Source organism: Eleutherodactylus coqui, chromosome 9 (genome assembly GCF_035609145.1).
Source record: "Eleutherodactylus coqui strain aEleCoq1 chromosome 9, aEleCoq1.hap1, whole genome shotgun sequence".
Lineage (NCBI taxonomy): Eukaryota > Metazoa > Chordata > Amphibia > Anura > Eleutherodactylidae > Eleutherodactylus > Eleutherodactylus coqui.
The window spans coordinates 10,056,896-10,078,019 of NC_089845.1; the positions used below are offsets into that span (position 1 = coordinate 10,056,896).

The window sequence follows — 21,124 nt, forward strand, 5'->3', positions numbered from 1 at the left end:
TAGTTATTCTAAGCTCCATGTGTGGCTCCCTTTTTGTGTTCTCTGGTCTCAGTTTGCACCAAGGATTTATCTATTTAGGCACCGGTATAAATTGCACCAAACATGTTAAAATCTAAATTTGAACTTCGTTAAATGTGTCTAATAGAGATGAGCGAGCATACTCGATAAGGCAAACTACTCGAGCGAGTAGTGCCTTATTCCAGTACCTGCCCGCTAGTCTCTAAAGATTCGGGTGCCGGTGGGAAGCGGCAGGGGAGAGCGGGGAGGAACGGAGGGGAGATCTCTCTTTCCCTCTCTCCCCCCCGCTCCCTGTCACAACTCACTCGTCACCCGCGCCGGCAGCCGAATCTTTATAGACGAGCGGGCAGGTACTCGTATAAGGCACTACGCGCTTGAGTAGTTTGCCTTATCAAGTATGCTCGCTCATCGCTAGTGTCTAAATATTAGACTCTGCCTAACCATGCCCATGTTTGAAACTTAAAAACCATTGATCGCGCTAAAATGTATCTACCATTTTGCTACCTGTTTTGTTGCCACAAAAATTCATTTTTTCATGTATTTACTTTTATTTTTTATTCATTTTTTGTCTATATTTTTCCTACATTTTATTACCTGAATGTATATCCCGTCTCTGTATTCTTATTTATATTCACATATGGGCATTGTAGCACAGATTGACCAAGTGGACAATACAGAGGACATGATATTGTAGAGAGCACTATGCAAACATTGTTCATATAAAATCTCCTAACAAGCAACATAGGATTACCAATGTAAGGCTTGAGTGTTATTCAAGTCTAATAAGGCAATGGCTCTACCACACAGGAACAAGCCAGAACATTAAAGCAACCCTTCGGGCCTGGAGAAACAAAGGTGGCTGCACATGGTCCTCTGACTACCTGATGCACACTGTGCACTAGTATGCATCATTAGTCTATGACACTTTACACCTGCTTTGATTAACCAGTGTTGCCCACATGAGCAGCACTGACCAGTCGCATTAACATGTACTGTCGTAGGGTGGCTTCACACAAGCATGTTTTTGTGCGTGTATACGCACACACAAAAACACGCTTGTGTTTGCAACAATGCATTCCCTATGGTGTGTTCACATGTCCATGCTTTACAGGCGTCTGCCTGCAAAGTAAGGACATGTGTGCACCATTGGGAATGCACGCATTGTTTTCAATGGAGCCGTGGCTGCTGCTGGCGGCTCTATTGAAAACAATGGTCTGCCGGCTCCCTGCATTCTTTTTCAGGGGAGAGCTTTACGTATAAGCCCTTCTCTAAAAAAGAAAAATTTTAGTGTAAAAAAAAAAATACTGCCGTGACCCCAGCGGGCATGAAGAACACATCTGCCGCATGCGGCAGATGTTTCCTTCACGCCCACTAGTTAAAAGAATTCCTTGCTGCTACATCTGCCACATCTGTGGCAGATGCAGCAGAGGAATTCTTCATTTCTCTACAGCAGATGTCACACATGTCAGCTGCAGTAGGGGATCCTGCTGCTAATTGATTTCAGGGAAGGGCTTTAAATATAAGCCCTTCCCTGAAAATTAAGTAAAAGTACTATAAAAAAAACAAAAAAAACATACTTACCTCCCTTCGGCTGCCAGGGCTCAGCCGCGTCTTCTCCTGCTGTCCCCGTATCTCTAGTGCTGATCTTTTAGCAGGTGTGGATTTAAAATCCCCGTCTGCTGAAAGAGCCGTCTGATATTGGCTGACATGCTCAGCCAATCACAGGCAACTCCTGCCGAATGAATGCCGTCAGATGTGTTCCTCATCCCCGCGGGGGTCACGGCAGCAATGGAGAGCTAAGTATATATATATATGTATTGTAGTAGTGCAGTACACAGGGGGGCCTTTAGAGCGCCATAGACAGGTCTTCTATTGCGAGGGTTAACCAAGGGGTGGAGCAGGAACAAGATAAAAGGCCAGTTCCCACCAAGGAGAGGCAGAGTGAGAACCAGCGCAGCAGAGTGAGGTGCTGCAGGCTGGTGGCCTGAAAAGGCTAGAGGTTGACAGGGTGACGCCCCTAACCTCAACACCCGGGTGGGGTGTGCTGATATGGACTTATGGACTTTATAATATGAAGGAATGCATATTGGGACTCTGTTTTCCGCTATTTGTTTATGCTGTGAATAAATGCTGGCGGGCGCCAGTCTTAAAGAGAAACCACGTTGTATGAAGTGTCTCTGCACGTGTGGTGGCCATTCCGGTCAAGAAGTCAGCGATCCCGCAGGCAAGAGTACCCCCTTGCCACAATGTATAGAACATCTCTCAGCAGTGCCTCCAGGGTGGCCATTCCGGTCAAGAAGTCAGCGATCCCGCAGGCAAGAGTACCCCCTTGCCACAATATATTGCCTCCAGGGTGGCCATTCCGGTCAAGAAGTCAGCGATCCCGCAGGCAGGAGTACCCCCTTGCCACAAATATATATATATATATATATATTTTTTTTTTTACACTGAAATTTTTTTTTTCAGAGAAGGGCTTATATGTAAAGCCCTTCCCTTAAAAAGAATTCAGGGGTGCCGAAAGACCATTGTTTTCAATGGAGCCGCCAGCAGCAGCCGCGGCTCCATTAAAAACACTGCACGGACCTGCATTCACGCGTGTTTTTGCACGTACATGGGTGTGCACCTATGTACGTGCAAAAACACGCTCATGTGAAGCCACCCTCAGACTACTGACGAATACTAATATATGGTATGCATCATGTAGTCAAAGAAACGGTGCACACATCTGTGTTTCTCCAAGCCGGGAGGGTCGCTTTAAGTGCCAGTCTACTGATTGAGCAACAGAGTACATGCGCCAAAGTGAAGACATTAATGCCCATATATCTGTTTTATTCTTTTCATGTTTCTAGCTGCATATAGAGCGGAGGACCTTTTTTCCTTTCCAAGAAGACTGGTTCCAATGTGTACAATGACCGCTGCATCCTTACCAGCCCCTCCCCATAATCTGTCACCTGATCTGCATTGTTTAAAACTTAGGTCAGGAAGACAACACACTATTCAACAATCTCGGTCTTTGTGACATATTTTCCTGTCTGCCCCCTATTAACTGAGTTCACACTACCAGGACCCGTCTAGCCGCCCTGTACTCCTATCCCCCTCTTACTGAAGCAGACATTCCCCTGGCAGTTAGCGAGCATGTCGTGCTGCAGCAGTGCTAATCCTGAACTGACATTCTCTTTATCCACCAGCTTTGCAAACTTGTTGTGGTGTGCCAGTCTAGAACTAGCCTTCCTGGCACTCTACCCTCTGCCTCACTTTCTAGTTATCATTCAGTTTGCTGCCTCAGCATCCTACACCTCAGTGCCTCCATCCAAGCCCCAGTGAGCAGCAAACTCCTTTCCATGTTCTCAATGTATCTCAGTGTTACAAGCTGCTGATTCAGATCAAGGATCTGGACTTCCATATATGTAACATTCACACATCTCCTACAGCAGTGTTGTTAGTGAGATGAATATGAATCCATGTTCTATCCTATGTAGGCATTTTGTGAGCAAGGAGCCATTTTGTGTCAATTATTTTGTACTTTTCCTTTAACAAGATTTGCTAAAATGTATTGAAGAATAAGAAGGGACCTTGATGATTAGAACATTCCAAGGCCCTAGATTGAATGTCTCGGGTCATTGCGCCCGGTTCTCCTGTCTCTCTTTAAACAATTATTGTTTATAATTAGAGTACTTATGTGTTCGGAGAAGTTAATCATGTAGGATTCTACTTAGTCTGCACTGCTTTCCTTTCAGCAATTTAGATGTTAAATTGCCTATCATGCATATTTATGTTTCTTTGACCAATGGTAATAAATTCATTATAGATTTAAATTATTGTAATTAGATCATGTTCCTCTATAAAAGCTGCTGTCTGTCAATCAATAAACAGATTACTTTGGATCACATCTGATGCTGTGTGGTTTAATGTTAATCTCCTGAGCTCAGCTTACCTCTAACTTTGAATTTGGACCCCCAAAAGTATATTGTATAGCAAATATTGTTTTTCGCTTTAACATTTTGCCGCCCAACGTGGGGCACTGGATCGACTCCGGACCCAGAGAAGAATTAATTGACTTTCAATCCCCCGGGGACAAAGCAGAAAGAGCGCTCTACAAGCAGTAAGATTTCTTACAAAGTATTTGTTTTTCCCTGAGGCTGTGATTGACCATCTGTGCTAGAGGATGGAGGGCACACCAGTCATGTTTTGATCCTTGCAAAGAACCAGCAGACAGAGCAGTATGCTTTTGGGTAGAGTTTGGAAACTCTAAGTAAATACTTGAATGCTGTCTGGGCAATTGAGGTGAGTGTTATAGTGCTATAAACTACGTGATTTTATTGCCCTGAGATGAGATTGTGAGTGAATGCTTCAGTGGCAAATTGCTATGTGAAAAAGTTGACTATGTAAGTCTGTGTTTCCCAACTCCGGTCCTCAAGGCACCCCAACAGGTCATGTTTTCTGGATATCCTTTAGTAAGAACACCTGCAGCAATGTCTGAGGCATTCACAAGAATAACCTGTGCAAGACTGAGGAAATCCTGAAAACATGACCTGTTGGGGTGCCTTGAGGACCAGAGTTGGGAAATACTGATGTAAGTACTGAAGCCATGTTATAAACTATATGCTGCTTTGGAGTGCGTAGGTATCCCCCTTCTCCTCCTTCTTCAACCTCTTACTGACATTCTGGATAAGACAGTGAACTTCTAATGTCTAATATGTAGTTACTATATTGTAAATTTATGGACAATTGTGACTATTTAACAATGTAGATGATTGAATTTGGAAAATTTGGAAAATATTAATGTATTTGAAATATTGTATCTGACGAGAGAGAGAGAGAGAGAGAGAGAGAGAGAGAGAGATTGTCTGCTTTCTAATGTCTTTTGCAACACTTGTAGTATGTAGCAGTGCTGAAATAGCTATTATGTTTCTTCATAAAAAAAAAAAAACAAGAGTCATGTTATGTGCAGAAGCTGGAGCTCAAGGTGTCACAGCGCAGGAAAAGGTGAGTGTCGCTGTGAAAATGAAACAACTGCTTGCTTGCAGAGAATAACACCATGTGCATCATGTTGGATGAATTGCAGGTTTTGAATTGATTGTGGTTTGAGAACTATGCAGTATTTTGATTGCGTGCACAATAACAGAGCTGTTTGTGTAATGTATACTGTAAGACTGTCATTGCCAAGTAAAAGATGTAATTTAATGCAGTATCAGCATATAAGGAGATACTGCAGTAGTAGGAAGAGAAGACATGTTATATGGATAGACTGTGGATGTAAGATGTTGGAAAAGAAAATTGAGGAAATGAATTAAATGGTTTTAGTGTGTGTGCAAAAGGCAAAAATAAAGTTGAATAGGAAAGATATAAGAAAGTGATTAAAGACTTGTCTGTGATGTGAATGTGGAGATGGCAAATTTCAAATTAAAGCATGAAGAAGCAGACAACTGGCCAGAATCAAAGGGGTGGAGCTAGATGATGTAAAAGGTACATAATGGGTCAGCTCTCTATTCAGCAAAGGAAAGGGTTAGAATCTTGGGCTGTCAGGAAAAGATGGGTGAGAATAACAGTATCAGGAAAAGCTGGGGGGATAAAGAAATTTCCGTGCTTGACAAATCAGAAGAGGCGCTGCAAAGAGAATCAGATTAATAATGAATTTGCTTAAGGAATATCACATTTCCAATGTGGATAGATTTTTGTGGATTATTTTTCCCTATTACAGCCTTTCCACATTTAAATTAATGAAACCCTCACAATTAAAATATTTCCGTAGTTCCAAATTCAGATACATTTTTTCCGCTAAAATTTGAAAAGGGGGAAAGAGTGTGTTCTAATTAAGCTTATCAGTGAACCCTTGTGGCTGTGTGACTCTACACTCTGTGCTGTCATATGGTACAGTATCTCTCTTATTGCTTCTAGATATCCCTGATAGAGTGTTGGTTGGAGTATGGTAATATCTTCTGATGTATTTATGGGGAACAGGAAAGAAAATGGGTTTATAATATATTTATTATTTGGTAAATGACATAAAAGAATTTTCAACAACCTGAATTCAAAAATGAAGTATTTGAATTTTATTTTTTGCATTTTTCATTCTAAAGTGTGGAATATAGTTCACTTGAAAATTTCCTTTTTTTAGTTAGGAAGGTCTTCCCAGATGATAAGCTGACTGCGGGTTGCCCAACTGCTGTGAGCCCCCATGACCAGCTATAATCTGTTGATACCAAACAACAAATGTTCTATCTTAATTTTTAACTTTAGTGTTCCTGCAGAGTAAAGTATGTTCACACTACAAATTATAATAAAGGGCAGTGAAACCAGCAGGTGATTTTTTTAAAACAAAAAAATGTTGTTTAAACTCAGGTAGGTAAACAGTTAATTTATTTGTTAGAAGCGGGTATGGCCCATATAGGATGACAGTGCAGACATAATATGAGGATGCATCAAGGGAATGTAAAATGATAAAAAGAAAACATCTACAAAAGTATCTGCTGATATTCTATTCTATTTTCCAGGTTGTCCCGATCTCAGAGGTAATACAAGTGCTGAGGGCTGTGTACTAAGAAGTGAAAGTGGAAGAGTAACTTCCACTACAGGAGCCCAGGGATCACGTGACCATTGGGATTTCCTGCTATAGCAGAGCTACAGGATCCTACTAGACCCTGGCCAGCTCTGCCTGTGACTACTGTCACTACAGGGTATGTTTTCCCCTGTAACTGGGGCTCCTATGGATGCCCCAGCTACAGTGGAAAAATGTCAAATAAAAAAAAACAAAAAAACATGTGAATGTCCCTCAGTGGTCTTATATGACGTCATGGGGGACATATAGCAAAAAACATAATACATACACAAGTAAAACGAAATTACATAATAAAAAAACATTATATGGGGGGGCGTGGCCAGCGACCGACATGAGCAGTCGCACGTGAGGAGAGCTCCCTAAGGGAAAGCCTAAAATCCTGATATAATCCTGGCCAGAGTCACATCCTGAGACCCCAGACATTATCCAGGACCTCCTAAATCCTGAGGGGACGTTGAAACCGCGTCTGGAGGAGATTGGAGTCTCCTGTGCCCTTAACGGAGCCGCGGGCCGGGGAAGAAGAGGAGCGGCGCCATTGCCTGTTTTCCCGCGCTCCCTCCGACGCTGACCTCCCAAGCCTCCTGTCCACAGAGCCGGGTAAGGACCTGTGAGCCCGCTTCTGCTGGCTGAGACCTGCCCGGTGAGCCTTCCCTGGGACCCGGTCACCCCGCTCGAGCCGACCCTCCCCCCCCCCCCCGATCACCACCGGCTGGATCCCGGACCCCGGGACGGAGCGGCTCAACCCCCCCCCCCCCCCCGGAGGAGGAAGGAACTGCTGCGCTGGGACGGAGGGGAGAGCCGCGGCTCGCAAGCCGCTCCGGCCGCCCCGCTGCCCCGAGACCTCCGCTGCCGCCTGCCTGTGCCGACGCGCGGACCGCGCGGGAGCCATCCCTCCGGGCTGGGGAGCCCGCCCCGCGATCCTAGGAGAAGCGGCGCCTGTTGCTGGGACCCCGGCCGGGTCCGCGGCTCGCTCCAACGTTCGACCCCGAGCGACTGAAGACTCTACAGCCGGCGAGAGATTAACCCCCTCCCGGACGGGGGGGGGCTACCTGGCTCGCAGCCTCCGGTTCTCTTCTCCCCGTGCAGGGGCTGTGCGGGTAACACAGCCTGGTAGACCGTCCTGCAACATCCCACCACGGTCCCCTAGTGGGGCTGGACGTCGCACAAAAGCCCTGATCTAAGCCTCAGCGGCCGCCTCACCTGCAAATCGGCGAGCTGGGAGTTCTTCTGGCCGGTACGGCTACCGGATAGACGGCCACGGACCCAACCGGAACCGAGGCCGGCCTGACCATCACTCCGCTGACCAGCTACCTGCGGCCCAGCTCGCGACACCTGGCGGCCCCCGAAACCTCGCACCGCAATACTCTCTTTCCCGAACCCGGTCCTGCGGAGCCGGCAACTGAACTGTAAGTAACCAGCAGAGAGACAACGCACTCATCAAGAGACATTGATCCCTCCGGGAATATACACCAGGCATATAATCTACAACAATAGACCCCTACTACCCCGCCTGGGGGGAACAAAACATCCTCAGCTATTGTCATTACTACATAACAACACCTGAGGGAGGGCGCGAGGAACGGACTACTTACGCTCAAAACCCCCGTCCGCCCGATCCTCTGCCCGTGGCGAACAGTGTCGTGGCAAGGAGCCAGCGCCACTTTCTAATTTTTCTTTTACAACTGGGCATAGACTCGACTAAATCCTATACAATTGCGGCCCCGGACGCGGGACCTTCACCCTCTAACAACTACGGCAACCACATAACTGTAAGGACTGGATAGCTAATCACATCTAAATCCTGCAAAGCCGCACCAAAACTGTCGACTTTACCATAAGACACCCGCCATAAGTCACTTCTCTCATACTCGTTATACACTGAACGGGAAAAGGCAGAAACTTCCGCTCCTTAACAACCAATATAAGTGCAAATTACAAGGACTGTGTAACCGTTAACATTTAAGTGTTGCAAAACCACGCCAAAACCACCGGAACTGCCCTCTAGACTTTACTATAATCAATATCTCTTGATACTTTATATACCACACTACGCTAAGCGGGAAAAGATTCCTACCCTCTAACAACCACTAACTGCATAACTACAAAGACTCTTGCTGATAACATCTAAGTTCTGTAAGAGACGCATTAACCCACTGAAACCTAAAATCTCGGGACGGAGAAGAGGAAGGGCCACTTACTTCCATAAACCACTATACCAATCCACGTCTTTCACCATGAGCACACGAGCCAAAAGTGGCTCAGCAGCAGAAAAGCTAAAAGAGTTTGCCCACTCTAAGACCCCAGATCATACACTGCGGCCAGTACGACCCACCCAGATGAGGGAGCCCGAAGACGAGAGCGGGCAGCCGCTGGAACCGACTATGCGACAGCTCCTCGAAGCAATCAATACCTGCAAGTCCTCTCTCACTAATAAAATAGCAGAGATAAAGTCTGACGTCTCGCTCCTGAGACAAGACTTGCAGAACATGAGAGGTAGAATGCGGGAAATGGAGGATCGCATCTCCAACGCAGAAGACTCCTTACGCCCGCTCTCTGCGGCAGTTAAAAAAGCCACGTGAGTAGCAGAATATTGCCAATCCAAGACGGATGACCTAGAAAACAGGTCACGCCGTAACAATCTACGGATAATTGGCCTGCCCGAGAAGTCCGAAGGCTCCCACCCAGAAACATTCGCCGAAACATGGCTGAAGTCTTTGCTAAGTGACGAGACCTTCTCTGCGCACTTTGTAGTGGAAAGAGCCCACCGGGTCCCAACAAAACCACCGCAATCGGGAGCCCCCCCGCGCCCTTTCCTAGTGAGGATTCTGAACTGCAGAGATCGGGATGCGGCACTTCGTCAAGCTAGACTAAAGGGCCCATTAAAGTATAATAACGCAATAATTTCTATATTCCCTGACTTTTCAGCCGAGCTACAAAAGCAAAGGGCTACCTTCATAGACGCCAAAAGAAAGTTCAAAGAAAGAAACATCCCTTATTCAATGGCGTACCCAGCCCGCTTACGTATCGTAGCCCAAGGAAAAGTGGTTTTTCTTCAATCCCCCACTGAGGCCTCGGAGTGGCTGGATATGCACCCGCAAATACTGGAAGACGATTGAACCCACAATATCTATGGCGGGACTCTGAACTTATAATCTTGTGCGACTGATACCCCCCTGACCTATAGACGCTGAAGCATGGGGCGACAATATCTTTAAATTGCCAACAGATCTGGCAAACGCCCATGATCCTCTGTAGGCCACCGGGATATTCCCCCCCCCCCCCCCCCATATTAGAGGAACATCTGCTACTTCTGTATAGATTGTAGCTAAATTGTTTTATTCTTGTTTGATGTTTTTGACATTTATGCCGAAATTAAGCAAAATGTCAGAGGTTGAAGGTTCAAAATGTTATAATCTGCTCTTCAATAATATTCTTAGCAGGTCTGCATCGACACAACTCCCCTCCCTATACCCACAGATCTTCCCCCTTTCTCCCTACTCTAGGGGCACAGAGGCAACACCTCAAACATATATCCACACAGTCAGCAATGACTCTAAAATGTCTTAGTTGGAACGTCCGAGGTCTCGGCACCGCCCTTAAGCGAGGAGCGGTCTTCGCGTATATTCGGCAAACTAACGCACACATTATAAGTTTGCAAGAGACCCATCTTATTAGGGAAAATGCCGACACCCTGGCAAAGCCTTGGGTTTCCACCCTCATTCTACAAAGCCTCAATAGTGGTGATACAGAAACCCGGAAAGAATCCGACAGATTGTAGCTCCTATCGCCCAATCTCACTGGTAAATGCCGATTACAAAATCCTAACCAAAATCCTAGCAACTAGACTAAATCAAGTGATTCTGTCCATTGTCCATCCGGACCAGACGGGCTTCATGCCTGGGAAATCTACGACAATAAATATCCGTAGAGTCCAGACGGCCATGCAACTGGGAAAACAATATAATAAGCCCTGGGCCTTGGTCTCGTTGGACATGGCAAAGGCCTTTGACTCACTGGAGTGGGCTTTTCTCGAGGCCTGTCTGACCCGCTTTGGATTTGGACCCATATTCCAACAATGGATCAAAATCATATATAAGTCCCCGAGCGCGAATGTAGTGGTAAATGGCATTCCATCACCCGAATTCCAACTGGCAAGAGGTACCCGTCAGGGATGCCCTCTATCCCCGGCTCTATTTGCCATAGCCATTGAGGCGTTGGCAATACGTCTGAGAGACGCCCCCAGTGTAAAAGGTATTAGATGGACGGACCCCGAGAGTAAGGTGGGACTATACGCGGACGATACAATTCTTTTTCTATCAGACCCAATGAACTCATTTTCCCAAGCCATGACCCACATAGATAGGTTCTCCAGTTACTCGGGTCTGTACGTCAACTGGTCTAAATCGACAATCCTATATACAAACTCCAACCCCGGAAATGACCCCTGTGTAACTAAGTATGGGCTAAAACCAGTCCAAACATTCAAATATCTGGGGATACTAATGCCGTATGATCACAATAACGCCATAGCAGAAAACATGGACCCGCTGCTGGACGACATAAAACACACATTAAAAGGATGGACCAAACTACCGCTCTCTGTGGCAGGGCGCATAAATCTTATTAAAATGGCCATACAGCCTAAATGTTTGTATATACTACAGCACATGCCAGTAGCAGTCCCCAAACGCTTCTTCCAGACATTAAACTCCCTAATCACCTCCTTTGTATGGAACTCCACTCGCTCCAAGCTAAGTCTGTCGATATTACAAAGGCCCAAGGAGCAGGCCGGAATGGCCCTTCCGGACCTCCGACTCTACTATTTGGCAGGACAACTGAGAAATATACGGACCTGGGTCCTGAATAGGGAGCTGCCCATAGCAGACAAACAATTGGCAAAGCAAGTAAAAGGCAATAATCTTCTAAATTACCTAGAATTCCCGCAATACACTAACCCCTCCGACGTGGTCCCGCTTCATAGACTAGCCCTTGGGGTGTGGAGGGAGGTGAAGGCGCTGCAACAATACCGAGATACACTACCCGAGCTTTGTCTCTGGAATAACCCTGGCCTCACTGCCCTACAATCAATCCCAGATCCACAATATTGGATGGCTCAAGGGGCACACACACTAAACGACATATATACAGACGGAATATTCCCTACATTCACAGAACTACGCGACAAGCTGCAGTCCCCACATCTCCAACTATTCAGATTCTTCCAGCTGAGACACGCTCTGAACTCCCAATTCCCACCCACATCAACACATATATCTAAATTCCCTACAATTGGCATCCTCAAGTCTCAGGGACCCAGGGGGCTAATTTCGGCCCTATATACGCATCTCCTCTCGGCCAAAATAGCCCCTAACCCACCTACAGCATACGACAAATGGAAACGAACTATTCCATCTCTCACACCTGAGGAATGGCAGGACATCTCTGAGTCCCACCTGGTAGTTTCCCCCGCTGTAAACAACAAATTAATCCAATTATACATAACATATCAGGCCTATCTTACCCCTAGCCGCTTATATAGAATGGGCACCGCATCCTCAAATGCTTGCCACAGATGCCGTCAACCAGACGCGAACTTTTGGCATCTGATATGGGAATGCCCCCCAGTTAATGAGTACTGGTCGGAAATTACTAACCTTATAAATGCACTACTACCTCCCCCACTGACTATAGATCTAGACCCCAAGGTGGCGTTATTTGGCCTACTGGAGGAGGAGATGTGGCCACATCACACCCGCATCTTTCTTGAAAAGATCCTGTTCCTGGCCCGCAAGACAATAGCCATGAAGTGGATGGCGGTGGAGACTCCCTCTACCCTACACTGGATACAAATGCAATACAGTTCTTCTATCAAAATTGAAATAAGTTAGAGCAGAACCGTTTTGGGAAAAGTTAAAAAGTTTATTGTTGTCAAGTTATCCGAGGAATACAGTAATAAGATATATCGATCCTAATGTAATGGAAATGTATGTATGAACAATGCCATACCTAACAAAACTCTCTTTATTCTGTATTCTACAATGCCTTTGTTTTGTCAAAATAAAACGAATTTAAAAAAAAAACACATTATATACATAAAAAAGAAAATAACCCAAAACCGACGCCAACCACAACCGTCTCTACATGCGCCCTGTAATCCAAAACCATAATATTATATATCAAAACGTCCAAAACAAAATGAGGAACCCGTTCCCATACTTTATTTTAGTGTAAATTTACTAATTTAAAAAAAATAACTAGAAATGTTAAAAAAATGATTTCTTTAGCTTTTTACCCCCAATAAAACTGGAGGAACATACCTCTTAAGGAGCGATTTGTGATAGTGCCAGCTCGTATGTCATAGGACCAATAACCCTAGTGACAGGAAAAGGACCCACAAATCGGGGAGCCAGCTTCAACAAAGGCACCTTTAACTTCAGGTTCTTAGAAGATAGGTACACCAGCTGGCCCACAGACAAAGGTTCAGAGATAGTATGTGTACATCTGCTCCTCCTAAGCACTGCATACCTAGACTGCTTCAAATTGCCCTGCACCTTCTCCCACACCTGCCATAGATACTAAACCTGAGCACCTGCAGACGGATTGTTAGAGGAAGAGGGAAAGGACACAGTGAACCTGGGGGTTAAAACTGAAATTACAGAAGAAAGGAGAAACACCAGACGACGAATGAGTATGATTATTGATAGCAAATTCTGCCAACGCAAGGTAATTGACCAAGAGACTCTGACAATTAATCACATACATTCTGAGGTACTGAACCAGTTCCTGGTTCATACGTTCAGTCTGCACGTTGGATTCCGGGGGAAAGGCAGAGGAAAACGACAACCCGATACCAATATTGTTACAAAACGCCCTCCAAAACCGGGCAACAAATTGGATTCCCCTGTCGGAAACAATATCCTGAGGGACCCCATGCAGGCGCACAATCTCCCTGACAAAAATGGTGGCTAACTCAGGTGTGGACGTAAGCTTCTTAAGGGCAGTAAAATGCGCCATTTTGGAAAATCTGTCGACGACCACCAAGATGACCGAGCACCCCTGGGACAAATGGGTCCATGGCCTCTCCGGAATGGGAAGAGGACAAAGCAGACCTTCTGGTCGTCTCCGTACACCCTTCCCTCGAGCACAGATTGGGCAGGACTTGACAAACTCCCGGACGTCCCGACACATTTGTGGCCACCAATACAAACAGCCACACAGCTCAAGGGTGCCTCGGACTCCTGGATGTCCAGCTAACACCGGCAAATGAACCTCCTCCAATATGAAGAGCCACAAGGCACAGGGTAGAAATAGCCTCCCTTTCAGAAGGACTTGGGAAACCGACTGCTGAGCTGATCGGAGTAAAGCAGCGGTGTCAGAGAAAGAGCGGCGACAACCACGCCTAGAATACTCTCTGGCTGACTCTCCTCTACCTTGGGGACCCCAAAGCTGTGTGAGAACGCAACAACCTTGACATTCTTGGACCCCGGCACATAGATGACTACAAGATTGAAACGGGAAAAAACAATGCCCACCTGGCCTGACGTGCCTTCAAGCACTTAGCGGACTCCAGAAAAACCAGATTCTTATGGTCCATGAGGACCGTAATAGTATGACGAGCGCCCTCTAAGACATGTCTCCACTCATCAAAAACCCGTTTTATGGCCAATAATTCCCTGTTGCCAATATAATAGTTGCATTCTGCCTGATTGAATTTTCAGGAAAATAACGCACAGGGCTGGAGACCAGGTCGGCCGGGAGATTCCTGCAAGAGGACTGCCCCCACACCATGCTTGGAGGAATCCACTTCAATGATGAATGGGTGATCCAATTGGTGCTGAGCCAACACCGGTGCTGTGGAAAAAGCCCTCTTAAGAAGTGCAAAGGCCTCCACTGCCTCCGGTGACCAGTAATCCACTCTAGCCCTCTTTTCTGTCAAGTCAGTCAAGGGTTTGGCCACCACCGAAAAGTTCTTAATGAATTTCCGATAGAAGTGTGCAAACCCCAAAAAGCGTTGTAAGGCCTTTAAGTTGCACCCAATCGGCAATGGCTTTCTCCAAGTCCATTCGGATGGCCCGATGGAGAAATGACATATCCCAGAAAGGCAATTTCCTGTACACCAAAAAGGCATTTCTCCAACTTAGCATACAATTGATGGGCTCAAAGACGGGACAGCACGGTCCTTAAATGCCTGATATGGCTCTCCCAATCAGCAAAGATTACCAGAATGTCATCTAAATAAACAACCATGAACGCGCCCAGAATGTCATGGAAAATGGTATTCATAAAACCTTGAAAAATAGCTGGCGCGTTACATAACCCGAATGCTATGACGAGTGGGGGCGTAATTCGAAATATAACCTGCAAGCTTCACGGAAAATGAAGAACGTCTTATGGTCAACTGAAAACACGTCAGGTAGCGAAACCCTGGGTTCGACCCCCGAGTCCGGAACTGGAGTACCAGCAGCGGTCTGCTCCTGATGCTGGAGCCGAGCGGACAAATCCTGCACCAACCCAGTTAAGGCTTGCACCTGATTAGCAAGGGCCGCAACAGCCTCCATATCAGGGTTTAAACGGGAAGATAGAGACAGGTTCCCAGCAACAGTATGGCCAGTGTTTCGATTAGGGCTGGCCAGGGCAGATGGACAGGGACTCCCTATGCCAACCCTTTTCTGTGTCCCTACCTACTTACTCCCCTGAGACAGACAGGTGGGAACCTGAATAGCTAACAGGACGTAATCAGTCAAAACCAGGCAGGGTCAGAACCAGAAAGCACATGCGCAGTACTGCAGGATAATCAGAAGTGAAGTGAGAGGCAAGCAGTAGTCAAACACTAGAAGTCAAGTCAGAGATAGCGGGTTGCGGCAGAACGGATCAGAACCAAACACTGGCAATGTGAGAGTGGCCGACCTGGTTTATGTGTAGAACTCCCCGCACATGAGTCACATGACCACCGGGGGAATCATAAAACGCCCCCCCCCCGGCGACGCCCACTGACCAGAGTGCTACGTGGCCGACCTCTAGACGGGAATGCCTGCACACGACGCGGGGCGCACCGCCGGCCGCCACGACCAACCACCAGAGTGGGGGAACCCCGGACAGAGACGCCAGCCCGGGCCCCCGCACACCTGGTGGCAACCCCAATTCTAACACATGCCTTACTACAGTAAAAAGTAGCTACGTTGAATTCCACTATAGTATTTTCACATGGATTCAAAGGGGGAGGAAATGGGAACAGTAACCACTGGCCAGCCTGAAAATACTCTGTTTTTTCAAATCACTACAGATCCGACAGAACTAAATTGCATCAGAGCATGTTAAAAAAATAAACCAATTACTAATGCATGGTTTGAGGGTTTTTTGTAGATTGTTCCAAAATGTCATGGAGATGGACAAGCAGAACAGGTTATGCATTGGTGACCAATATTCGTAAGCGGGAGGAATAACCACTCCTTTCCTGGGACATATCCGAGGAGGTTGGAGATAATAGCATTCGCTGCAAAGGGTGGACTGGCTTGAAGGTAACATCGATCTGAGAAACACTTTTGGAATAGCATTTGATTTCGCACCTTTTGTGTGGCAATGACATTTTTTTTGTCACTTGTTGAACCATTAAGTAAACCAATCTAGAACGTAGAAGCAGTGTTTTGTCGTGGACACAAGTTCACACAGATCTTCCTGGAGAGTCTCATGTGGTGCAGAGCATTGGGGCAGCTCTCGCTCACGATTTGAATGTTGCAGGTTCAATCCCTGCGTGGTTCAGGTAGTTGGCCCATCAGTAAAATGAGGGGGATAAAAGATGACTGGGGAAGGAAATGGCAAGACCCCCCTCAAAAACAGTCTGCTTGCATCAGGACTTTGCCTTTGCCTAACTTAGATCTCTACCAAGCTCACACCAAGGATGTTACTCCGGAGAGTAGATGCATTAGTTGGACTCTCCTGAACTAAAGTTACACACGGATTGGGTGTGGATATTTCTCTGTTGCTTAGATTGCAGGAACGAGTCTCTGAGGAAGACTGACTGGTAGAAGAAAGAATGATTTCCAGGGCGTCATCCCGACGGCCCCATTTACATATGGAGGTTGCCCTTTGACCCAGGTAGGGACAGGAAGAGTTTAAAAGCACCTCCCTTTCCACCCATGCTTTAGTGTCTTCCTGTCCCTATGGTGGGACAGATGAGCAGAGAACTCCAAGATCATCTGTGGAGGAAAAAAGAAAAAAAACTCACCGCACACTGTTCGATCCCCCTGGAGGGGTAGAGGTCGGGGCCACATACCGCCGAGTCCCTGCATCCCCGACCTGCGCTGCCGACGGAGCCGTAAGTCGCCTCAGCAGCGCAGGTCTCCCTCACACTGGCCGCAGCTGCCGCGATGAGATAATTCCTCCTGGCAGAGAAACAGCAGCGGCAGCCTCCCGGAGCTCCTGCATCCTTGGCGCGAATAGTGGTGAAGTCATCCGGCGTGGTGACGTCACGCGCTCGACGTAGGGGGCGTGGCTACCGGCGAGAACCCAGAAATGGCGCCAAATTCAAAGTTTCTCCTATATAAAGCAGGCTCTACTCCATGGAGGTATCCTGCTGACTGACTAGAAGTGCCAAACAACATGTCTATTCGCGACAGCTCAGCACGAGAGGGAGAAACAGATACCCTACAAGCCGTGAGTAGGCTATATGCCAAAAAATGGAATGCGCAAATTACCGCTTGTACTGGATTGGATGCATATATGTTCCCCTTTTTCTCTCCCCTCTCCACCATTGTTGTATGGGTTAGATGGATAAGGAAGGTCCGAAGAGTAAGGCGGACCCAAGGAAAAAAAAATCAAAAAAATGTGTCCTCTGCAGCAAAAAGCTTGAGAACTATAAAAAACCCCTATGCGACGAATGCACAGGAAAAATATTAGCAGAGGAAAAAGCAGCGTTTAAATCTGACATCCGCTGTATGATCAGGGAAGAATTACAGGCCTCCATGGCGTCCCTTCCCCAGGCTCAGCCAGGTCCATCACGGGTCCCTAAAAGGCCAAGACAAACCGAATCGGCAAGCTCAATTTCCGGTGAATCCCTGGAGCTCCTGTCTGAAGGAGAGCTAGAGGACCCGCCAGTACTTATAGAGGATGAGAAAAAGTATTATTTCTCCTTAAACGGCATTGCACACCTCATCAAGACGGTGAGGGAGACAATGCAGATAGAAGAGTATCACCCGCCTAGGACAATCCAAGATGAAATGTTCGGCGGCCTCCGGTCAAGGAGAAAGACCATGTTCCCGGTCAACCAGACCATACAACAGGTAATTGCCGATGAATGGCAGGAGCCTGAGAAAAGAATAGCGGTATCAAGGGAAATCCGAAGCCAGCTTGCGTTCGCTACTGAGGACGTCCGCCTATACAGGGAGACCCCAAAGGTCGACATACAAATCGCAAAGGTGGCCAAGAAAACCCTCTTGCCCTTTGAAGATACCTCACAACTGTCTGATCCGATGGATAAGAAAATTGACGGGTTAATGAGGAAGGCCTGGGAGGCAACATCCTTTACCATCGAGACCAACATAGCCTCGACTTCCGTGGCCAGATCGATGGTCCTATGGCTAAACAGGCTGGAAGCCTCCATCAAAGATCGGGCCCCTAGAGAGGAGTTAGCCGGTTGTCTTTCCCTCCTAAAAATGGCTACCGCTTTTCTGGCCGATGCATCAGCGGAGACAGTGAGATATGGTGCAAAAACCGGAGTCCTTAACAATTCAGCAAGAAGGGCATTATGGGCCGCAGATGTGACATCAAAAAACAAACTCTGCGCCATCCCCTTCCAAGGGGAATACATGTTTGGGCCCGTCATGGACAAGATCCTGGAGAAAGTCGGCGACAAGAGCAAGACCCTTCCCGACAGACAGCCTTACAGGAAACCATCCTTTCCGAGGAGGACACGCCAGCCACCTCCCGAAGTTAAAGGGAAAGTGAAGACTGGAAGATGGTCGTACCCCAAGGGAGGTCGGGGTAAGGAAGCTCAACCCTCTCCTGAACAAACAGGGGGTAGATTAGCACGCTATCTAAGTCAGTGGCAGGGGATAACATCTAACCCCTGGGTACTCCAAATAATTGAAGCAGGGTACCGAATTGAGTTCCACTCTCTACCCCCTAGGAGATTCCTCATAACCTCCCCTGGGTCCCTACAAGAACAAGGGACCCTCATAAAAGGTGTACAGGAACTCAAGGACTTAGGGGTCATTGCACAAGTCCCTGATCATGAAAGTGGTGAGGGATTCTATTCCCCCCTATTTCTAATCAAAAAAACAAACGGTTCCATTAGGACTATATTTAACCTTAAAGCCCTAAATAAACTTATTTCGTATAAAAAATTCAAGATGGAAACAGTGAGGTCTATCGTCCCACTAATAGACCGGGATAGTGTAATGTGCACTATAGATCTCAAATATGCATACTACCACATCCCAATAGCTGCAGTCCATCACAAGTACTTCGCTCTGCGGGAGGGTGACAGGATCCAACATTATCAGTTTACGGCCCTTCCATTCAGAATCTCCACCGCTCCTCGGGTGTTCACAAAGATAATAATGAGATGGTAGCCTATTTCAGACGGAACCAAATCCGTATATTCCCATATCTGGATGACTTCTTCTTAGTGTCGAGGACAGAAAATACTATATGTATAGACCTATCTATGGTCTTGTCTACCCTAAACAGTTTAGGGTGGATAGTCAATGAACAGAAGTCCGACTTGAACCCAGGTACACAGAAGGTATACCTGGGTGTATTACTAGACTCCCACATCCAGGAATTTCGGCTTCCATCATCTAGGAAGGAAGACCTCATCCAAAGAGTAACCTCCCTCTGTCAGGTATCTATCAGATAAACAATGAAGGTGCTTGGCATCCTAACAGCCTGCATACAGATAATACCATGGGCACAAGCCCATACTCGGCAACTACAGGGTGTTCATCCTTGCCAGGTGGGACAAACGGCAGACCTCCCTGGATAAGAAGGTGAGCCTGTCCGTCCGAGTCAAAGAGTCCCTACGCTGGTGGACCTCACAGAGGAACCTAAGCAAAGGTACCTCCTGGTCGCAAGAACCTACTGTACCCATCACAACAGATGCCAGTAAAACGGGATGGGGAGCGCAAGTAGCCAACCTAAATCTACAGGGAACCTGGGACTCCCAAGTAGCTAAGCATTCATCAAATTACAGAGAATTAAGGGCAATCTGGGAGGGCCTTCAGGCAGCAGAACCCCTTGTAAGAGGAAGGCATATCAAAATTCTGACTGATAATATGACAGCTCTGTCGTTTGTTCGTCACCAGGGGGGAACGCGACACCCACACCTGCAACAACTGGCGATAAAGATACTCCGCTGGGCGGAATCCAACGTGCTGTCTCTCTCAGCGATCCATCTAAAAGGGTCCACAAACGTCGTTGCCGACTTCCTGAGCAGACAGAGCATCCTTCCAGGAGAATGGGGGCTGAACCAGCGAGTCTTCGACCAACTAAGCTGCCGGTGGGGAGAACCGCAGATAGACCTGTTCGCCACGAGGAAAAATTCAAAGTGCCGGGACTTTTACTCGCTGAATCCAAGAGACAACCCATGCGGGGTAGATGCCCTGTCCCAAAGCTGGGACATGGACCTAGCATACGCCTTTCCCCCTTTCCCACTGATCCCCCACACCCTCAGGAAAATCCAGACCAGCAGGGTGTCAGTCATCCTAGTTGCCCCCATGTGGGACAAAAGGCCCTGGTATCCCCTACTAAAAGCCTTGACTATTCGGGGTCCACTCCTACTACCAGCCGTGGAAGATCTCCTGCTCCAGGGCCCGCTAACATACACGGGGGTTGAAAAGTTGAATCTAGCAGCATGGATGCTGAAAGCATGATACTGCGTGGGAAGGGACTCTCCCATAAAGTAATTACCACCCTGACAAAGAGCCATAAACCTATCACTACAGCCTTATATGATAGGATATGGAGGAAGTTCACAGACTTCTGCAAAATAGATCCAGGGAAAATCCCAGGTATTGACATACCCGCAATCCTGGAATTTTTACAGGCAGGCCTAGAGAAAGGCCTTAGCCCAAGAACCCTTAAGGTTCATACAGCAGCACTAGGATCCTACCTAGACTTCCCCTTGGCAGAACACCGCTGGGTGCGTAGGTTTCTCAAAGGGGCAGAAAGACTTCGACCCTTTATTAGAGAAACCTTCCCTACCTGGGAGCTAAGCCTAGTCCTAAATAGTTTTTGCCAACCCCCCTTTGAACCCCTCTCCCAACTTTCCCTGAGATTACTCACGTTAAAAGTTACCCTTTTAGTCGCTATAACTTCGGCTCGGAGAATAGGGGAATTACAAGCCTTATACTGTATTGAACCATACATGGTAATACAAGCTGACAGAATTACTTTTAAGTTAGACCCAGCCTTCCTACCGAAGGTAGTGTCAAGATTCCATAGGGAGCAGACAATCACTCTGCCTTCCTTCTGTCAAAATCCTCGCAATGAAAAAGAACGAGAATTTCATAGCCTAGATGTTAGGAGAGCCGTTCTAGCGTATATAGAGAC

General features: G+C 47.0%; 1 protein-coding gene across 3 annotated transcripts in view; it reads right to left on the reverse strand.

The window, feature by feature from the left end:
- The window catches only part of MOCOS (molybdenum cofactor sulfurase), a 397,435-nt gene that overhangs the window by 58,367 nt on the left and 317,944 nt on the right, over nt 1–21,124 (reverse strand). The gene's annotated exons all lie outside the window — the stretch shown is intronic.